The 22,280-nt window shown below is 40.2% G+C and overlaps 1 pseudogene across 1 annotated transcript; it reads left to right on the plus strand.

Annotated features, from left to right (window-relative positions):
• Positions 1 to 380: 380 nt before the first annotated feature.
• Positions 381 to 20,850, plus strand: LOC148013203 (SNF1-related protein kinase regulatory subunit gamma-1-like; annotated as a pseudogene). The gene is made up of 8 exons (XR_015688828.1): positions 381 to 452; positions 538 to 604; positions 18,609 to 18,845; positions 19,071 to 19,156; positions 19,211 to 19,367; positions 19,443 to 19,525; positions 19,789 to 19,988; positions 20,395 to 20,850. The product of XR_015688828.1 is annotated as an SNF1-related protein kinase regulatory subunit gamma-1-like (transcript).
• The last annotated feature ends 1,430 nt before the right edge of the window (positions 20,851 to 22,280 follow it).

The following is a 22,280-nucleotide window of genomic DNA, read 5'->3' on the forward strand; positions in this document are numbered from 1 at the left end:
TAAGGTTGTTCAAAGTAAATACAAAGGCCAGAAAGCTGTAGCTCAAGTTAGAGATGAATGAAGTGAAAAGAGGGAACTTTGTCCATTAATGATTATGCCTTGAAGATCAAGAGTATTATGGAATCTCTTGGATCTATCAGTATGGTAGTTGGTGATAATGATGTTGTCGTGGATGCTTAGATGGACTTGGAGATGAATACAAGAGCTTCAGGTTATCTATGAATACAAGGGATGATATCCCTAATTTTGTAGACTTGATTTCTATGCTGGTACTTAAGAAGAAGAACATTGGCTTGGATTCTTCTTCTTTTCCTCTTCTTTTCAAAGAAAGAGTAAGTTTGAATAGGTATTTTACTCTACTAGCAGTAGAGATAGAGGTCATGGCAGAGGCCAAGGCGGTGGTCATGGTGAAGGTTATGATGCATAGCAAAATAGAGGAGGATAATTCAGAGGTAAGGGGAGGCAAAGAGGACAAGTTGCATATTCTATTAGGTTACATAATTCTGGTGATAACATGAATGATGGCATTGTGGTCAGAAAGGCCACATTTCTAAAAGTTTCTCAAAAAAGAAGGTTGAAATTAGGAATGGAAAAAAGCAGCAAGGTAACTATGCATTCAATGTAGAAACAATGATGAGAGAAGTGAACAATTTTTTGTTATGCAACACTTTATGAATACTATGACCAGTGATGGTTCATCAAAGAATGATGTATGTTATGTAGATTTAGGTGTCTCTAACCACATGACTTCTCATGGAGAGTAGTTTAGAGAGATGTGCAGTCTAGAGTCCCCGGGCTATGTGGAGACATGGGATGATACAACCCATCCCATTACTCATGTTGGAAATGTTCCTTTGAGTATGCAAGATGACAAAACTAAGTAAATGATTGCAAGTTTATTGCAAAAGGGAAACATGCTGGCAGATTGTTTACTCTTGATGTAAATCTACTCAAAATGGATGCTACCATATTTGTGCAGGGTTCAAGTGTTGTGTGGCTAATATTGAAATTTGGCATAAGGGAATTGATTGTGTAAATGTGCAATGGTTGAAAGACATATAGTCAAAATAGATTATGGATGGCTTGCCTTAGTTTAGAGTTGATGGGTTGCACAAATTATGTGAAGCATGTCAACTTGGAAAACAAGAAAGGTACGTGTTTCCACATAAAAGTTATGTATGCAAGAAGCTAGTTTCAAGGACTATAACTTTGATTGGTTGTAGGTATTATGTTTCCTTCATTGATGATTATACTCGTAAAGTATGGGTTTATTTTATACATGAGAAAAGTGAGGTATCACTCACTTTAAAAGCTTTAAGACTTTGGTTGAGGAGACATGGTTGCATATTAAATGCCTAAGATCAAATGGCGGGGGAGAATATCTCTCCAATGAGTTTTCTTGATTTTTCACAAAAAAGGGTATACAAAGGTAGTATACATGTAGATATACTCTATAGAAAAATGTGTCAAGAATCACATGATGGGGGGACTTGCTTGAGCTGTTGGAAGCTCACTCAAGTACACAAGAGGAGAGATGGAGGCCAAAATATTTTGTTGCTAGTTTTTTCTTCTTCTTCTTCTTCCACATACTATACAATGTATACAAAGTATAAATAAGATACAACATAAAGGAAAGTGGCCTACTAAGTCAGACAGTGTATAACTGACTATACTAATTGACTTACACTATAATTATGCCATTATGCCAATTGTAGGTAGGTGCAATTGACTAAATATAATAAGTGTGATAAGTTAGTGGCTATGTGAGGATCATAATGACTATTGATGTACTAAGTGTAGACATGTAGAACCATCTAGCTAGGCGGTCCATCATCAATGTCCACATGTGTTGAGCTTGCCATCTTAACACTCCCCCTTAAGCTCAACTCTATCTTTGCAACTCCAAGTAATCTTCGAAAATTTTAAAGCTTCTATGCACCCAATTCCTTTGTGAAAATGTCAACTATCTGATCCTATGTGCTGACATATACTAAGTCAATCTCTTCTACTACAAATACCTTCTCTCTCACAAAGTGATAGTAAACCTCAATGTGGTTTGTCCTAGTATGAAACACAAGGTTCCTAGCTAGCTGTATGCTACTCATGTTGTCACAATGAATGACAACTAGACCATCTTCCTGCACATCCAAATAACCCAATAACTTTTGTAGCCATACCACCTCACATGTTGCCATAGCAACACCTCTATACTCAGCCTCTATACTCGATAAAGTAATTCTAGGTTGGTTTTTGTTGCTCCATGTAACTATTGCACAATTGAGAGAAAATATGAATCCACTAGTAGATCTTCTGTCTGACATGCTACTAGCCCAATCTACATATATGTATCCAAATGTATGTACATCCTTATCTCTGCCTTATAAAAAAGTCCATAATGTAAAGTAGACTTCACATACCTCAATATGCATCTAACTATATCCAAATGAGGCTTTCTCTGTATAAACTGACTGTCAAGGCCAACAACATAGCTCAAGTCTAGAAGCCTTGTGTTAGTTATGTAATTAGACTCCCTACTATCCTAGTGAATATAGTAGGGCCTTCTATCTCATCTCCAACATTAGCACTCAACTTCACATTTTGCTCCAATGGTACTGAAAGAGGCTTACATGCTATCATACCATACTTGGATAACATATCCAAGACATATTGCCTTTGAAATAGCCTTATACCATCATCACATCTAATCACCTCAAAATCCAAAAATTATCTTAGCTCACCCAAATCCTTCATCTCTAGCTTCTTCTTTAAGAAGTCATTCACTTTAGCATTCCCATTGTCACTATCACCTGTAATAATCAAGTCATCTACATAGATGACTATGATGACCAAACTTGTATCTTCCCTTTTCACATAAAGTGAGTAATCAACATCATAAATATAAAAGCCAATATTGACAAGATACTCTTTGATCTTGTTAGACTATGCTCTAGGTGCTTGCTTCATTCCATGGAGCACATTCTTTAACCTACACACATATGTGGGATGCTCTAAATTGTCATAACCTATTGGCTGCTCCATATACACATCTTCTTGAAATTCACCATGCAAGAAGTTATTATTAAAATCCATTTTCTATAAATTCCAACCTCTGGCTTTGCCAAGGCAATCATGCATCTAATAATTTTCATCCTACCAATTAGATTGAATGTCTATTCATAATCTATGCCATACATATTTGAGCATAGCCTTTTGCAACGAGCCTAGCCTTATACCTGCTAACTAAACCATCTGCATTATGCTTGACTTTTTAAACCCACTTATAGCTAATAACTTTCTTACTCTTAGGCAAGGGTACCAAATCCCAAGTCTTATTGGCTTCTAATGTAGCCATCTCCTCATCCATTGCTGCATCCCAATGAGCATGACCAACATCATGCTCAAAACAAGTGGGCTCAACATCCTTAACTACCTTCACCATACAAGCACAATGGTGAGTCCCATAACCTTAAAAACCAAATCTTTTAACATGTATTTGACCTCGCTAGACCTGCGTACCACTAGATCATTCAGTGGAGCCTTTACATTACAATGTGCTCTTTGTACACATGGTGTCCTGATCAAATGAATACCAAGCTCATCATCCAAACTCTCTGAACCACTAGAATCTCCATTAAATCCCAAATGACTAGTAGATACATAATTACCATCCAATAATTTCTTCTTTCCTTTGTGTTTACTTGCAACACTTGTAGATCCACCTAAAGATGTGGGGCTACTTCTTAGTCTCCCAGTCCAAGGGCTAACTATAGATGTAGCACCAGATGATGTTTCTAGCCCACTAAGGCTCCATGATTCTTGCTTTTCTTTCTCCATATAGCTATCATGATTATTATTATCATCTAATACATCACCAATAGATGCATACCAATTGCTCATCTCATAAAAAATAGCGTTCCAGCTCACTCTGAACTCTCCTGTGATAGGGTTATAACAATGATACCCTTTCTGCTCTAAGGAGTATCTAAAAAATACATTTTTTAGCCTTCAAATCAAGCTTCTTTCGTAGCTCATTTGGCACATGAACATATGCAATACAGCCAAATACTTTTAAGTGTGACATATCGAGCTTCTTACTTGTAAAGCATTCTTTGGGGTCATCCCATGAACTATAGCTATGGGAGTTCTATTCATAATATAGACAGTAGTATGAACAACTTCAGATCAAAAATGTTTTGGTGTATTCTTTTCAACCATCAATGCCCATGAAACTTCTAACATATGCCTATTTTTTCTTTTTGCAACCCCATTTTGTTGTGGGTTATACCTATAAGTAAACTATCTCTTTATCCCATGAGACCTCAAGAAGCCACTAAAATCATTAGAGAGGTTCTCTCCCCCTCCATCTAATCTCAAGAACTTAACTTTCAAGCATGTTTGTGTTTCAACAGCTACCTTGAAAGATTTGAAGTGCTCAAATGCATCACTCTTTTTCTTCATAAAGTATACCAATAGCTTCCTTAAACAATCACCAATAAATGTGACAAAGTGTTTGCTGCCACCAAGATATACATTCTGTGTAGGCCCCCAAACTTATGTACGCACAACATCAAGTATATTTTTTCTCAAATCTTTGTCATGTGAAAAGTGTTGTCTTGCCTCCTTACCAAACTGACATGCTTCACACACTTTATGAAATTCTGCAACTCTAAAAGCAGGCAACCCTATAACTAATCCTTTAGAGTGAATTAATATCAACCCAATATTTTTATGCCATATTTCAATGTCTACAATTGCTCCTTTTCCTTTAGCATACATAGTAGCATTCATGTAGAGACGAGCTCAAGCTCAATTGCCAAGACCCACGGACCGCTTATTCTTTCAAGCGTTTCTAGCCAAATGCAATGGCTATCTCTCACTTAGCCATATGCTCTCTCAACCTACGGGTGTAGTGAGCTTACCTCCATGCCTGATGGAGTTGCCTCCTCTGAGCACTTTGGTAGCTCCACGATCCAAGTGCAAGCTTCAAGCGAGCTCGATCCTCAAGCTCCAGGCTCCAAGCTCCATTGTTGCAAGCAAGACAAGAGAAGAGAAGAAGAGAGGAGAAGATGGAGAGCTTCTCTACCATGGCCCCTCACTCTCACACACTCTCACTCTCGCTCTCTCAAGCACAAGCTCAAACAACCAAGAAGCAGAAGAAGAAGAAGAAGAAGAAGAAGAAGAAGAGGAGAGCTACTTTTTTTAAATACAAAACCCTAAATCCCTTTTGGCCGGTCATCCCCTTTTTGGTCTGCCAGTCTTGGCCCATTCCTCCAACCCCTCCTCTTTCCCTATTAGCATGGCCTCAACCTGTGCCTCTAACCATTTACAATTTTTATGTACTCTTTTACAAAATAAATCATGGTGTGCATTGCTCTCTTTTACAAAAGTATGGACTTGCACTTTTTCTTACGCGCCTCTCTTCTTGATTTTGGACTTTTTGCACTTCTTGTGTTTCCAGATTTTTATTGATGCACCTTCATCTTCTGTTTCACTTTTGACTTGGCATTGTCTTCTTCTTAGATTTTTTTGGATTCTCCACATTGTTCATTTAAGGGTTAACATTACCCCCCCTCCTAGATGAATGCCAGTCCCATGGCACTCTCTGTCGTAGGTAGCAGGCTTTGGCATGCACTGAAGATGTGGGTGGAAGGGAATGTTGTGGTTTGCCATGGAGGAATTTTTGTGGTGGTGCGATTCAAGGTCATTGGTGGTACTTTGTTGATCTGATTGACTGGTGATAGGGTTGTTGTAGTTGGTGATAGGGCTATTCTTTGTTGGCAGTTGCACTCATGGTTGGCACATGTGTTGGTTTTTGAGGATTTTGCGTGTGACGATTCTTTGGTGGGCTTGCATGATGATAAAGGACAAGAGTTTAGAGTTGAGTGTTGATGAAGAGTTGATGGGTTGGAGTCTTGAATACCTGCAATTGAAAACCTCTCATATGGTCTCTCCCTAGGGGTTAGCACTAGTCTTCTTATTGTGCACAAGACATAGTTTGATTAGTTTGGGAGATAGGTTGGCTGAGAGTATTGTCTTGCACTTGAGGACCAAACTGTGTATAGATTGTGGTGCAGATATTATGTGAGTGCATGTGCGTACTTAGATATTACGTAGTTAGAAGACTTCCGATCTGGTTCCTCATAGCAATGTGTGGATGAAGTGAGGGTTCAATGGGGTGGAAAAATTTGTCGATGTTGAGGAGAAGTACACTTGAAGGATTCTTGAAACATCATTTGTGATTTTAACAACATGATGTAGAATAATTGAGCTCATTTATGCCTTAGCTTTTGGTAGTTGGTGGCTACTTGTATTGTTTGAAGATTACGATGTACTTTCGATGGTCTTTCATGCCTTGCTTACCATTGTTGATTGCGATGGCATTGAGATGCAGTGTGAAAAAGAATTGTGCAAATGGTTCAAGGTGACAGGACAAGATCCCTAGGTATGTCCTACCCTTGATGTGCCTTGAACAATTGTGGGGGATGTAAAAAGGGCTAGGGGACTAGGGATGGGACCAAGGTCACTAGACATACCTAATTTGAGGACCCCTAGGTGCTGTGCTGTGATCATGGGTGGCCCTTTCTTTATTTTTCTTTTCTTTTCATTTTCTTTTCTCTCTCTCTCTCTCTCTCTATTTTTCTTTCTTTTTTGGGATAAAATGAATTCAATCAATGCAATACGTTGAGGCTATCAGCCTCTCATTTGGATTGGGAAATGTCAAGATCCAAAGGTTGTGAAAAATGGATATTAAAAGATGATTTTTATTTTTATTTTCTTTTCATTTTGTTCTCTCTCTCTCTCTCTCTATTTTTTCTTTCTTTTTTGGGATAAAATGAATTCAATCAATGCAATACATTGAGGCTATCAGCCTTTCAATTGGATTGGGAAATGTCGAGATCCAAAGGTTGTGAAAAATGGATATTACAAATATGATTTTGTTACTAGCCTTGATGCTAGAGGAACAGCTGTTGAGATGAAGAGATACTCTTTGTAACATGTGAGGCCCTTCAAGAGTGCAAGTAACTTACATGGCTGTAATCTACATACTGTAAGCTCTTCATAGAGTGGCTATATGCCTTCTGATCATGAGCGTCATCCAAGAGGGACAGCAGACTGAATTAGTGTAATTTGCGCTGTATTTGCTGCTCCCTTCCTCCACGATTCCATCAGTAAATGGCATCAACTATGGTTTGACAATCTATAATCATCAATCTCTAAGCCTTCAATCTGGTATACTCAACTGAAGCCATCCTCTTGAGCATTCTTGAGTTCCCAAACCCTAGCTATGGCAGATTTCAGGACAACAGTGAATTTCTTGAAATTTCTTCAAGGAACCAAAGAGCTTTTACTCTAACAAGTATTTGGAGCTTCCTCAACACTCAAGGGACCAACATTAAAGCCCTTTTGGATGCGAAGCTTCAAAATATGGTGGCTATGGAGTCAAAACAGGGCGGCAAGCTTCAAGAATCTAATTCTTGGATTATCTTCTTCAATTTCTTGGGGTTTTGTGCTCTACAACTCCAAGGAGGTTTGATTGAAGCCACTCCATCAAGAATCCCTCTACATTGGGGCATTTCATTAAGATTGAGAGCATTTTCACTCTTTTGAATGCTTGAGTGCATGCTATTTTCATCAATTCTTGATTCTATCAAGAATTTGGATTCTTCAAGGCTCAAAGCATCTTCTCCTACAAGCATCATGGATATTTCTTCAAGCATTGGATTCTCTTGAATCATTGGAGCTCTCTATTGGGAGTAATGCCTATGTTACATGGAAGTAACCATTATGGGATAAAATTTTGCTTTAAGCTCGGCCTATACCTTTTAATTTGGATCAATTTTATGATGGATTTTATGAAGTATTAACCGATTGAGGTTCATCTACCATTCTTCAACAACAATCAAGAGGTAATTTTTGTTCTCTACTCTTAATTTCCCTATTAATCCACTTGTTCAAGCCTTCCAATTGCTAAAAGGGAAGAAAATAAGAGTAAATCATTGATGTCATGATCATATAGTACCTAACCTAGGATGGATTGATGTATTTTACTGATTTCCAGCTCTGTCCATTCATAAATTGATACCCAAATGATTGCATAGAGCGATTCATTACTCATATTTTGTGCCTAACGTGTACTTGACTTGGTTGAGCTAACATTGATGCTTAGGATTGAAAAATGCCAATGAAAATGGTAAGTGGGATATTGTAAAAGTAGTGAGTCACTGCAAAGGGTATTTCCCTATCCTTAGCTCTTCCAATTTTAGCAAAATTTCGCATTTTCCACTTGCATTTCATCAAAGAATCAAATGCTTTTTCCATCTATGCATAGCATCACTGTTTTCTTAGCCTAGAATGTACTTGCCATGTCGATACCTGTGAGGAAAAGCGGATGCCAGGCGAGTTGGGACGACAAAAGAGAGGTGATCCTCCCTTCCCGATTATGACCCTGATGGGGTGCACAACCCGGCTCACTGGAAGAACTTTGCACACCTCCCGTAGTCTCGGAGCCCATGTACTTTTCAAGTTTAGATGCAGGTGCAAGTACATCCATTTGATAGTGATTGGCAGAGACATTTTAGTTACATTAGGGAATTACAGGTGTTAGAAGTTCTATTGGCACAAACAAGAACATGGCATTTCATACTCTTTTGATACCTACAGGGTCACAGTTTTCCACAGGTTTAGACAACAAGTACCCACTATTTACATGTCATTCTTGAGCCCTACAGGTGCCCCACTACCCTCTCCAAGTAACTACAAGGGTTTGCAAGGTCTATTCTTAGACATGGAACTCATATTGGTCCAAACATGGCATTTACAAGTTGTTGACAAGTTATAGGAAATTCCAGGACAGCAATAAAGATCTTATTACAAAAAATTATGTATAGATCTATAATTGGAGTTTGATAGCTTGTTGGATAGAGGGAATAATAGTCTTTAATTTTAATCAAGAATTTTAGCAATCTAATATCTGTAGCTCAAGATATTTTGGTTTTAGTGACAGTGGGTATAGTTAGATAGCACCTGGACAGCATAACAGGGACTCACTGTTTGTCAGTATTTCACCTAAGACCTTCATCCCAAGTTGAAATCTCTTCAAATATTGTATACCCCTACATCATAAGCTCCCTTTGGAGCTATTAAGCATCGGGATTGAAGCAATATTTTGAGAGATACAAGGGATTTTGTGATTGACAGTCCATTAGTACTACAACCATTTCCAATTGCCAAAGGCAAAAGGAAAGACCAAGTGATGGAGAAAATTCAAGAAGACATTAGAGAGTATGCCAATGAATAAAATAACACTAATGAAGCCCAAAATCAAGACCAACATGATGATGTTGTAAGTGTTGGTAATGCCCATAGTGTACAACTTGGAAATTATGAGAACTAAGCATTCCATGAACCTTTTGGTGATCTTACACTTTCAAATGAGTTACATATGATGAGCATTGGAATGCATGATGGATTTGAAAAAATTTCTAAGTCAATGGGGAATATGGAAAATACAACCAATGCAATGAATGAGAGTATTCAACAATTGGTCAAGTTCATGCAATATGGGTTTGAAAATATCATAGCAAAGACTATGAAAAATGGGTTTGATGAGGTATTATAAGCCATCAAGGTTCAAAATATAACCTCTTCTCCAATTAGACCCACTACTCTTGGTGAAAATGCTTCAGCCCAACCATCTAATATGAAAGGGAAAGGGATTGATCAACCCAATCATGTCCACTTTTGAGAGGGGAGAACCTTCTACATTGAGGAAAACCTTTGGTCAGCCCCATCAAAGTATTATGGCCGTCCACATTTTAATCCAAGACATGAGGCAACTTATGTAGGGGATAAAGACTTAAGAGAAATCGAGAGTGAAGAGTTCCATGGAAGATTTGAAGAAAGAAAGTCATTTCAAGACATCACTAACAAAGAGAACACAATCTATGGTCAGCCCACTAGTGGACAACATCATTCATTTGGATCTAATTAACAAAATCAAGGCGGTAATGCTTCTAGGCTAAATTCCTTTGGAAGGGATTCAATGCATAGAGAATCTTGAAGACAACCATCTTTTGGACAACATTCTAACAATTCTCAACCCACATATAATGAGAGGGAATAAAAAGAGAAAATCACCATTTCCAACTTCAAGGGGAATAATGCATCTCCAATGGAGTTAGAAGAATGGGTAAACAAAATAGAGATGTACTTCACTGTTTTTCCTTGTCATGATGAAGCTAAGCTCTACTTTGCGACACTCCATCTTGAAGGGTATGCTCATACGTGGTGGAGATACATGCAAAGAGTTGGTCATACTTTTGCTTCATGGGAATATTTAAGGCAATGTTTGAGGTATTTGTTTCTCCAATGGAAAAGGAAAAGTTGCAACGAAGAGTATTTCTCCAAAAGTAGGTGAAGGCCTTCAAACCAAAATAAGACCTAAAAAACTAAGGCAAGGCTTCAGGTTATCTAAAAGAGCTAGTTGTGAGACAAATACAATGTAGAGAGAGAGAGAGAGAGAGAGAGAGAGAGAGAGAGAGAGAGAGAGAGAGAGAGAGAGAGAGAGAGAGAGAGAGAGAGAGAGAGAGAGAGAGAGAGAGAGAGAGAGAGAGAGAGAGAGAGAGAGAGAGAGAGAGAGAGAGAGAGAGAGCCCGGGTACATGTGCTAATCTCTCCAGCTTAGGTTGAAGGTTGCTTATCAAACTTTGATTAGGGACACATGTATACTTAGATAATTGTAGAAACCTATCTGAGAAATGGGCATATGTTATGTTGATCTCCAGTAGACTTGAAATGACATCAAAAGGTTGAGTTGGCAAAAACCCACTGGTTGCTTGATGGTACATATCATCATTATCTAGCGGGCAAGGGCCACTCTCCAGCTAGCTTTTGGCATCAAACTACAAGGGCCTCCTTAAAAATCAACAATAAGGAGACACAAGGTGAGAGAGAGAGAGAGAGAGAGAGAGAGAGAGAGAGAGAGAGAGAGAGAGAGAGAGAGAGAGAGAGAGAGAGAGGTGTCGTTTAAGGGCTTTGTGACATAGAGAGAAAGAGGTGCATTAAAGGCTTTGCGGTGGTTGATAGAGGGTGTTTTTGAAATAGTAGTAAGTTTCTTATTGAAGGGAGGAAGCCTTGAGTGGAAGCTTGCAAGAAGCAGAAGCAAGAGCTATGGTAGTAGAAGCAAGAGAGCAAGAGCAAGAGACACAAGATGTGGAAACTCCAACAACAACAATGTGTGAGTAGCCTTCTCTTATTTAAATGCCACTGAAAGAATGGAGAATAAAGTGAGTAATGGCCACCCACCACCTATAGTGTACATGTATGCGGGTACTGTCAGTGTAAAGAATATACAAGTAGTTAGGAACATGCACCTTTCCCCCCCAACAACCTCCGACTTAAAGACGAATGTGCCCGTAATTAGGAGAAAACAAGAAAAAGTAACAAAGTAAGTGGTAACAACTCTCAATGTGCTTTGTCTTTGCATGGAAAATCGAATTCTTAGGCAACTATATAGCACTCATAGAATCCGAATGCAGGGTAGGGACCACATTAGAAATACCAATGTCTATGACCAAACAACCTAACTAGAGAGTTTCCTTGCAAGTTAATGGATGCAACATACTTTGCCTCTATAGCCTAAAAGATAGGGCAGTGCATTTCAACACCTAGACGTCCAAGAAATAACACCTCTAGTAAAGGTAAAGACATAGCTAGAGGTGGACTTTCTACTTCCTGTATGTCCTGCATTATTAGAGTCATTGTACTCCATGACTTCTGTATCTTGGCCACCATTACATATGCACATATTTACATTGTCCTTAAGGTACCTCATGATACACTATGAGGCGATCAACCTTCAAGACCCATGGACCGCTTATTGTTTCAAGCGTTCCAAGCCGAGCACTAATGGCTGCCTATCACATAACCGATGTGCTATCCATCTCTACGAGTGTAGTGAGCTTACCTTCATGCTCGATTGAGTTGCCTCCTCTCTTGAGCGCTCTGGTACCTCCACGATCCAAGTGAAAGATTCAAGTAAGATCCATCCTTAAGCTCCACACTCCGAGCTCCATTGTTGTGAGCAAGAGAAGAGAAGAGAAGAGAAGAGAAGAGAAGAGAAGAGAAGAGAAGAGAAGAGAAGAGAAGAGAAGAGAAGAGAAGAGAGGAGAGGAGAGGAGAGGAGAGGAGAAGATGGAGAGCTTCTCCACCATGGTACCTCACCCTCACACACTCACTCCCTCACACTCTCATACTCCCTATCTCAAGCACAAGCTCAAGCAAGCAAGAAGAAGAAGAGAGCTACTTTTGGCCACACACAAGAATGAGCTTCTCATTGACTTTTCAACTTTATATACAAAACCCTAAATCCCTTTTGGGCAGTCATCCCCTTATCCCCTTTTTGTCCCATTGTCCTCCTATCTTCTTAGCTTCCTTCCTACTGCCCATCTACTTTTACAATTTGCACAGCCGCCGATGCTCTTAAAATAAATCATGGTGCGCCTTGAGCTCTTTTACAAAAGTGTTGGCATGTGCTTTTTCATGTGCACCTTTCTCCTTGATTTAGGATTTTTTTGCACTTCTTGTGTTTCCAGATTCTTCTTGGCACACCTTCGTCTTCTGTTTCACTTTTTCCTTGGCCTTATCTTCTGCTTTAGATTTTTTGGATTTTCCACCTTGTTCGTTCGAGGGTTAACATTACCCCCTCCTAGACGAGTGCCAGTCCCATGGCACTCACCGTCGTAGGTAGCAAGCTTGGGCATGCATCGAAGACGTGGGTGGAAGGGACTGCTGTGGTTTGCCTTGGAGGAGTTTTGGTGGTGGTGTAGATGAAGGTTGTTGATGGCAATTTGTTGGTCTGATTGGTTGGTGATAGGGTTGTTGAAGTTGGTGATAGGGCTGGCTTTTGTTGGGAGTTGCACTCATGGGTTGGTATAGGTGTTGAGGTTTTGGGGATTCTGTGAGCGACGATTCTTTGGTGGGCTTGCATGATGATAAAGGATAAGAGTTCACGGTTGAGTGTTGATGAAGAGCTGATAGTACTTTCGTTGGAGTCTTCAATACCTGCAATTGAAAAACCTCTCATATACGGTCTCTCATTGGGGGTAGTGCTAGTCTTCTTATCGTGCACAAGACATAGTTTGATTAGTTTGGGAGATAGGTCGATGAACTCTATAATGTCCTACACTTGAGGACCCAAACTGTGTATAGATTGTGGTGCAAATATTATGTGAGTGCACATGCATACTTAGATATTACGTAGTTAGAAGACTGTTGGTTTGGTTCCTCGTAGCAATGTGTGGATGAAGCGAGGGTTCAATGGGGTGGAAAAAATTGTCGATGTTGAGGAGAAGTACACATGAAGGCTTCTTGAGACATCATTTGCGATTTTGACAGCACAATGTAGCATAATTGAGCTCATTGACGCCTTAGCTTTTCGTAGCTGGTGGCTACTTGTAAGGGCTAGGGAACTAGGGACGGAGCTAGCCGACCAAGGTCATTGGACGTACCAAATTTGAGGACCCCTAGGTGCTATGCTGTGATCGTGAGTGTTTTTTTTTTTGCTTTCTTTCTTTCTTTTCTATTTTGTTCTTAAAAAAAAAATGAATACAACCATTGCAATATGTTGAGGCCATCAGTCTTTCATTTGGATTGGGAAATGTCGAGATTCAAAGGCTGTGAAAATGGATATTACAATGATGATTGTGTTACTAGCCTCGTTGCTAGGGGAACAAAAGTTGAGATGGAGAGATACACTTGAGATTTTGCAAAACCTCTTTGTAACATGCGATGTTGGTACAATTGAGGTAGCAACTACCATGAGCCAAGTGTAGAGTTTGACCCAGAAAGAGAGAGTAGTCAATGACTATGCTTCGGGCCATGCGATGCAGGCAATCTGCAAGGGTGATTTTCACTTTCGGTAGTGAGGCTTCCGTCGTGGCTCTTTGTTCTTGGTATTTCTATTGCTTTTTATATAATGTCTCTTTGTGGGGTTGGTGGTCTTGTGGTATCTTGGACATTGAACGGTTTTGTATAGAGACCGGTGTCATCCTATATCCACTTGACAACTTGTGAGAGTACGTGCAAGTCATCTGCTTTAACTATAATGAATAGGTGAACGCAAAGAGACATCACTTATCCAAATCCCATGGTGTTGACTTAGATGCATATCACCTGTGCATGATTACCTTAAAAGAAAATTTAAAGGCGTGAAACATATTAAAAGTAGATAGGAAAAGTTTGTACAATTGGAGAATCTGCCCCTTTTAACCATCTAACGACAAAAAGTCATGGCTAGATAGCACTTGATAAGCATCTTATTCAAAATAGGGGCTATTCTATTTGTATGAGGCGGGGTGAGTCTCGGTGACCAGACCACTGGGGCATTGCTAGTGGGGAGCTCCTATCAGGACAGAGGGGAGACATCAGTTGGGACCCAAATGGTGTACTCCCTGGTCGCTGTCGTAGCAAGAATACTATGGAATAGTTCATCAATTTCGTTCTTGATTCTAGCTTCCTTTTTCTCTTTTGAGCACTTGGTGCCCGAGCGTCTGGGGAGGGCCTGCATGTTAGGGGTTGCTATTCCTCAGGCGTTCCCTTGAGCCTTTCTCTTTCGGGCTTGGGGAGTGTTCAGACTACATCCCAGGCAATGTCGCTTTGGGCCTCATCTTGGTGCATACCTATTTAGGGTGGGTACGTAGCGTTCTGGTGGCAGAGTTTGTGCCACATGCTCCATTCTACGGAGGAGAGCTTCTTTGCAGGCTAGCTGCGTGGGGTGCTCCATGTCAGGTTACTATGGAGGAACCTGCAAAATGTGAACTAAGGGTTAGTAGGCCCTGAGGCAGGACAAAGATACTCGCATGAAAGGGATTAAATAGCGGATTATCAAGAGCATATGACAAGGAGCGGTGAGGCGAGGCATGCAATAGTTTCTGTAGAGGGACGACTCCTGTGATGACATTCGTCCTGCTTCAAAGGTGGGGTGGATTCTGGCCAGTAGCAGATTTTTACTTATGTCAAGTTGCATGGACTAGCTGCGATGGAATGGAGTAGGGCTCGCCCCCCAGAAGGAGGGGACGACGCCCCGTCTACACCCTTAGAGGTGTTGGCCAAAGCTTCCCATGGCGGCAATGAGGGCTGCAAGCCCTCCACATGCTATTAGAAATGGTCACGACTTCTAGACACGTGGTGAGGGGAGGACCTGAGGAGCTCAGCTTGTCAAACCCAAACTTTTCTTCCTGTGCTTGACTACTATTACTTGTGTGTGTTGGTATTATTCATACATAGTCACAAAACTCATTGTTTATTTATGTACAATTTATGCATCCATGTCACTTCGTGAGGATAAAAACCAATTGTAGAACTCAGGATTGTACTGGAGTGTGGCACACAAATCCAATACTCGTGGTAGCTTACTCAATAACAATATATATTTTGCAACATCGAGTAACATGGTGCCTTGTCCGAGTCTACTTGCAACATGTAGTGTTGAGATATCGAGCTCCACTCGTGATATGCCAGGGTGACCGTTGTGCATTTATGTCACCGATTTGTTAGCTGCAGATGCGGTTGGTACACCGCCCATGAATAATAGCTAGATGACAGCTATCCTTATCTACTCTAGTTCGTGGCTCAGTTAGTATGCCACCTTAGTTAATTGAGTTTGGTTTGAGACCCACATATAGGGTTCTTCTATTTCCTTGTACGAGAGTTCTTTTGGCTTACACAACTAAGAAGAGGAAAACTGTTTTCAGCCTCCACCTGTGTGTGTATTCCCCCATTGTAAGCAAGAAAGCTACAAGTGAGACTCCTTCCTTCTCTCCCACAATCGTGACATGGTATCAGAGCTTGGTTCATGGTAAGGAGCTCAAGAAAGCAAACCAAGTTCGCGGCGTTCTGGTAAGAGGACTAGTGTTGCTTTCATTTTTCAAGTTTGGGAGCAAGTCTCTGCAGGTAGCACAGCCGGAAAGTGCAAGAGTGCATTGTCTCAGATTGAGACGCCCTTCGCGGTGAAGCAAGAGGGCAGTATATGCTGCAGGAGCGGGCTTTAGCCCTTGGTTACCCTGTTTTTTTGATTCGATGCCATTTCGGTGCCTATTTTGGAGGCGAAAGTTTTCCACACGGGCTCAGGAAAAGGCCTTGTTTTATGCTGTATGACCACTGTTCTACAGGTCGGTGAAAAGTTATTGTAGAAATTGCATCGTATGCCTGTGCGCAGAGACATTGGGAGTTACAGAATCATCCTTGTTGCCTGTTGATGCAAAATTGTCACTAGGAAGTGACTGTGTGGTCAAATACCACTTTCGTCAGTTTTGCAGATTTGCCCTTGTGAGGCTGAAGCTGTGCTTTTTGCAGTGACAGAATTTTTTGCAGTGTTATGTAATGGCGTCTGATTCTCTTTCACAGATTGTCACTGAAAAGCTTGACAATCACAACTTCCAAGCATGGAAGTTTAGAATGACGAATTTCCTTATGGGAAAAGGATATTGGGAATTTGTTGCAGGAAATGAAGAAGAACCAATTCTTCCTGATGTTCCCAATCAACAACAAATGCAGGCATTTAAAGAATGGCATGAGAGAGCCAGAAAAGTTATGTACTGGCTGTCTATCAGTATTTTAGACTCTATGATTGTGCATATTCAGGATGCAAGTACGCAAAGGAGGCATGGGATACTTTGTCAAAAATGTATAGCACAAATACGCAAGCCAAGAAAATGCAGCTCAAGCAAGAGTTGCACAATGTGCAAAGAGACAGTATGAGCATCAATGACTACCACATGAAGGTGAAGAAGATTGCAGATGCATTTGCTTCCATTGGGTCACCAGTGGAAGATGATGATTTAGTTTCTGTGACCTTGAATGGTCTAGGAAAGGATTACACACAGTTTCGAACATCCATTTCCGTCCGTGAATGATTTTCTGATTTTGAGGAGTTGATTGCTCTTCTAATTTCTGAGGAGCAGAAAAATGGTGGTGCATCTTCTTCAGGAGGAACTTCAAAAGAAGTTGTCTTCTACTCAAATGCTGGAATAGGTAGAGGCAGAGGTAGAGGAGGCCGATCTGGAGGCCATGGTAGAAATCAGAATATGCAGCAAACTCAAGAAAACTAGTCCTATGCAAGAGGACGTGGTAACTCTAGAGGCAGGGGGAGCCAAAGAGGTCGTGGTGGATGGCAAAGAGGCCAAAATGCAAACAGCAATGTTGAATGCTACTACTGTGGTAAAATGGATCATATGGCTAAAGACTGCTATAAAAAGTAGAATGACATCGTGAATGGAAAATTGCAACAAGGGAATTATGCATCTTCTAGTAGATAGGGTGATGGAAGAAATGAGCACTTGTTTATGGTGCAACACATGACCAATTCTGTGACAAGTGCAGAAGAAAGCAACGATGTGTGGTATGTTGACTCAGGTGCATCAAACCACATGACAGGCCATGCAGAATGGATGCAGGATGCAAGGAAAATTGAAAAACCAGGATTTGTGGAGACTGGTGATGATACTGCACATCCTATTGTGCAGATTGGAAAAATTCATTTGTCTATGCAGGATGGGAAAAAGAAATACCTGTCGGATGTATTTATCCTGGGAATCAATAATGAAGGAGGTCAGTCTATCCCCTTTTTTCTCCCTTTTGGTTTTGTATTTGATTCTGTTAGTTATGCCCGCCTGCTAGTCTTTTGTTTTCTATCTAGTTCTCTTTAGATCTGAGCATGCATAAGAAGTTCTAGACAGATTCCCACTACAATTCTGACATTGTGAGTTATGACAACATCATGAGGTTTGAGGGACGGATACCCGGGCCAGAGGCCCCTCACCCCTAACCACACATAGCTATGTCTGCGATGCCTTGTGCATAGAAGCTCATGATGTTGAACACTATCAGGAAAACCAAGGAAAAAGAGCCTCTTTTCCCACATGGAGAAATGTTAAAAACTTCTTGTGATAGTTGCTTGTGGAAATACATCATGTTTCATTGACACATTGAACACTTCTGATGCCATGGTTGAATTCGGATTTGAAAATGGGCATATCTGGTCCATTTCTTAATTCTCTGACGAAAGGAAGCTGCTCAAGCATCTCGAAATTGAAATTGAACTGTTGATTGTAGCAGTGGCATGTATAAGTGAGCTTGCATCTGTTTTGGAAGAAGAGAACCTATTTTTGTACTGGGGATCAAATCTGTTATAGAGCTTCCCAGACTGACATCAAGTTATACCTCAGGCAATCTTGGTTTATGAATCCAACATTCAATCTGTTATTCTGGATATGTGGCTTCATTCTAATTATTGAATATCATAGGCGCAAAAATGTCCGAAGATCCTGGACCTTTTTTTCTATTTCAAGGATAGAATGATTGAACCAGGAGTATAATATATTCTCTAAACCAGTTTAGATCTTAGCAGAACAGTCTGTTATTACTCCATTTATTAAGTGTCACATGGATATGTAATCTTAAAGTCGGTAATGCTCTATTAGACTGGGAGTTGGGGTGGTACAAAATGCAACACAGCTGGCACTATCATATTGAGTTTGGAGAAACAGTAACTGCTTAAAAGATAAGCTAACATCTCTTGTTGCTGCCTACAGTGCTAGAGCTCATTTTCAGGGGATACAATAGGAGAGGCAATCGAAAAATTGTATAAGGAATGTGCTATGGGTGCACCTGTTCGTGATGAGACTGTACAACAAGGTGACCTGTACATTGGCCTCGTGGAGCTTGCCAGCATGGTTTTATGGGTACTTGAGGAGTTGGAAGCATTGGAAGAACAAGCAAGAATTCGTGGATTTACTGGCCATAACGCAGATGCAAAATTTGCAAAAGAGGATGGAGAGCATAAATATAGTAGAGAGTGAAGGATCTCATATATAGTGAGGACAATATTTATGCATGCTGCAAAATGAAGGCACTTACAAGTGGCTTTTTAAGATGATACTGCTCACATACCATGCTTAGGAGCAATAAAGTCTGGGTCCGAAATCCAAACTTGCAACTTGACTCAGAAAAGCAGTTATACCTATAAGGACGCCTTCAAACAGGATCAGATTAAGTACTTAATGTACATTTAAGCAATCTTTCATCACATCGAGAGGAAATCGTTTCAATTTCAGAAAAAACACAAACAAAACTTGGTGGATGTTTCAAAGTTCTCTTATGTAAGCAGAAGGAAGAACAATCTCATGAACAACCTCCTTGTAGTTGCATAACAGGTGGTATCCATGGCATGCTCTTTCAGATGGGGTCCTCTCCTCCCTGTGCAACTGGAGGACACTCTTGCATGCTCTATTGGCGCTTTCTAAACACACCTTAAAGGCTGTCCCTGTGCTTCACTGCTTGAAAACCAAAGTAGTTGGCTTCATCTCACAGGTAGAGCTGCACAATTTTATTTTCTTCATAAGCAGCAAGTGACAAATGAGAAATTGACATTATAGACTTTTGCAGGATGCAGCCTTGTGACTTCTGCTTCAATGTGCGGGTTTAGAATGGTTCGATGCAATTGCTGACAAGAAACTATCTGAGTTCAAGTACTTCGCAAACACATAACCAAATGACTAACTCTTTTAAGTCTAGATGGATGTTTGAGCACAATGAATAACTCTTTAATCTGGATGGATGCTGTGGTTTACATTTTCCTAATGCACTTCTGTACATCACTATTCACCCAAACAGTGAAAACAGGAATGTTTATGATGGCTATATGATCAAGCAAGTTCAGGTTAATGACTTGATTAGGTAATGTGAAACTCTTAATGCTGACAAATGCACTGGCTTCATTATGTAAAAACAGATTTGAGATTGATCTACCCATGCGTGAAGTGGTTCATGTCAGAAGTGATGAATCCATTTTCAATGCAATGATGTGCATGTGGAAGCATCGACTAAGTGGTGTGCCGGTCATTGACACTGACTCGAAAAAGATTATAGGACATATACGGACACAGATGTGCAGTTGCTGTTAGATGATCCATCTGTGTTTGAGAAACAAAGGTGTGTTAAATCTTCTTCTTGTGGGCTTTGGCTGCGTGGTTAGTTACGCTCTTGCTTTTGGGTTTTGGGGCATGTTTAAGCTAACCCATATAAGTCTGTTTGGGCTTTGGGTTGAGCATGCTAACTAAGTTTTCATATTGAACGTAAATCCTTTACGATCAGCTGTGTTGACGTTGGTCATCTGTAAATCTCACTTAATGACAAGGTGACAAGGTTCAATAAACGGTCACCCATTTGGTAGCATGTGGCATAACAAAGGATTACCACCAATGCCTGATACTGTGTTTTTAAGTTGACATAATGTATGCTGAAGACAAATGCCTGCACAAATACTTTTTTTAGGAAAAAATACATCTGTATTGATATCAATGACCCACTCTGATAAATGGGTCTATGGTATTTGCAGGGTTTTAACTGTTGCCGATTTCATGAAGCTTGATTTGGCACATGAGGGAATTACAAGATGCGATGAAGATGGGGATGTAGGGGTGGTTATTTCTGCTGGATCCTTGCATTTGAAGATTGGGTGGAGAACCAAGATGGCAGAGGTGGTTACATGTAAATGTGATGAAACATTGAAGTCGGTCATGCACAAGTTGGTAAAAGCTCGAGCTGAGCGCAGCTTTTTGGTTAATGATGAGATGCAAATTTCAGATGTCATTACACTTCGTGACATCATCATACAATTTGCTCCTCCACTTGCAGATTTTGTAGATGGCTCACCTGGCTTCTTTCATACCTAGATTTTATATTAATCCTTTACCTTCTTTATCAGATTTTTATAATGTCTATGCTACACCTATAATAAATTAGCCAAAACCCCTGTAAATAGATGGTGGGTTTTGGACTACACTCGTGAACTGACATACATACCATTTGAGTGGAACTTTGACAATTTAAGTACATGATTTTTCTGAAAACCAATCCAATGTTTACTTTTTGTGTGTGGGTGTGTGTTTACCAAGTTTTTCTCATATATCAAGGGCTATATTCTACATGTTCCCTTGACCCCCCCAACAAGCCTGGGTGCATCTCAAACTCCCTGAATCTTCAGGAGTGTCAATGTTAGATATGGATGCTGCAGTTATTTTTGTCCCTTTCAATATGAACCACACCCTTGACCCTTAGGCAAGAGCTAAACTGGGTCAATGTTAGCCCAATGTTTCTAAAGCCACAACACATGAGAAACACAAACCTGCAGGTTGCTTTGGTAGTTTCAAGCTTTTCATGCTCATATTGGTAGTTTCAAGCTTTTCCCAGCTGAAGCAGCAGGTGGCAGAACAGCTCATATTGAAATATTCTTGCTAGCTTATGTCATGTTCGAAGGATTACTAATGTCTCAGTTTTAGATACTTTTATTTCACAATGCCCATGGTAATCGAAACACTACAGGATGTGAGATGCCATTGTGAGAACCAGTAACAAGTGAACTGCAGTCTCAGAGTAGGACATTGGGTTTGGAACTGCAAACAGGGTTGCCAAGGCAACAAGTACAGTGGTTGCTAATAATGACTTTCTGCTGTGATGATGATGGCAGCCTGGGATGCTGCTAAAGCTTTGCTGGTAGCAATGTGTGTGATGTGATGGTGATGGAAGCTGAAGAAATATGGCATTGAAAGTATAGACGTTAGAATTAAATAATGACTTTGGGCCTTGTAAATAGAACTTTTTGAGCCAGTTGTCTTACCAAAATTTGAGTTTTTGTTTTTAAGAATTTAATTTCATTTCTTTTTTGGGCTACATGAGAGCTGAATGGCTAATATTCAAGGATTTAATTTTAACCTAATCTTTATTGGCTTAACAATCCCCCTCTTCCTCTCCCTTTTGTTTACTCTTTTTTCTTTGATGGCTTTTTCACTATATTAACTTCTAATCAAGGGAACCAAAGTTCAAGCCCATCTTCAAGAGTGTTAAGAGAGACTTAATGTGATGGGTGAGGGTTGCTAGGGATAAAGGGTGAGTGATAAAGCTTGTGGATTGGATCAATGAGGTGAAAAAGATACATGCCATCACGTAAGTAAAATTGGTTTCATTTGCTTGGCTACCCAAGTGGATTTTGCCCATTTAGGTGGCCAAATTACAAAATGTAATGCTATGTAAAGGGAATGCAGAGAGGGGTGTGTGTAATAGGTTCTCACGTGAGTAGTGGCCTCGATGGGTTTTTGGGCATACTCAAGTTCCCATTTACACAAAGTATGGAAGGGTGATCAATGTGTGAAGGGGAAACGATGTTGACATGCAAGAGAAGAATAGCTTGTTGTCTCAAGTATGAAGGGGAAAAGAAGATAGACC

The sequence above is a fragment of the Lygodium microphyllum genome, chromosome 26 (genome assembly GCF_053477565.2).
Source record: "Lygodium microphyllum isolate KBCC chromosome 26, Lygodium_microphyllum_v1.1.10, whole genome shotgun sequence".
Lineage (NCBI taxonomy): Eukaryota > Viridiplantae > Streptophyta > Polypodiopsida > Schizaeales > Lygodiaceae > Lygodium > Lygodium microphyllum.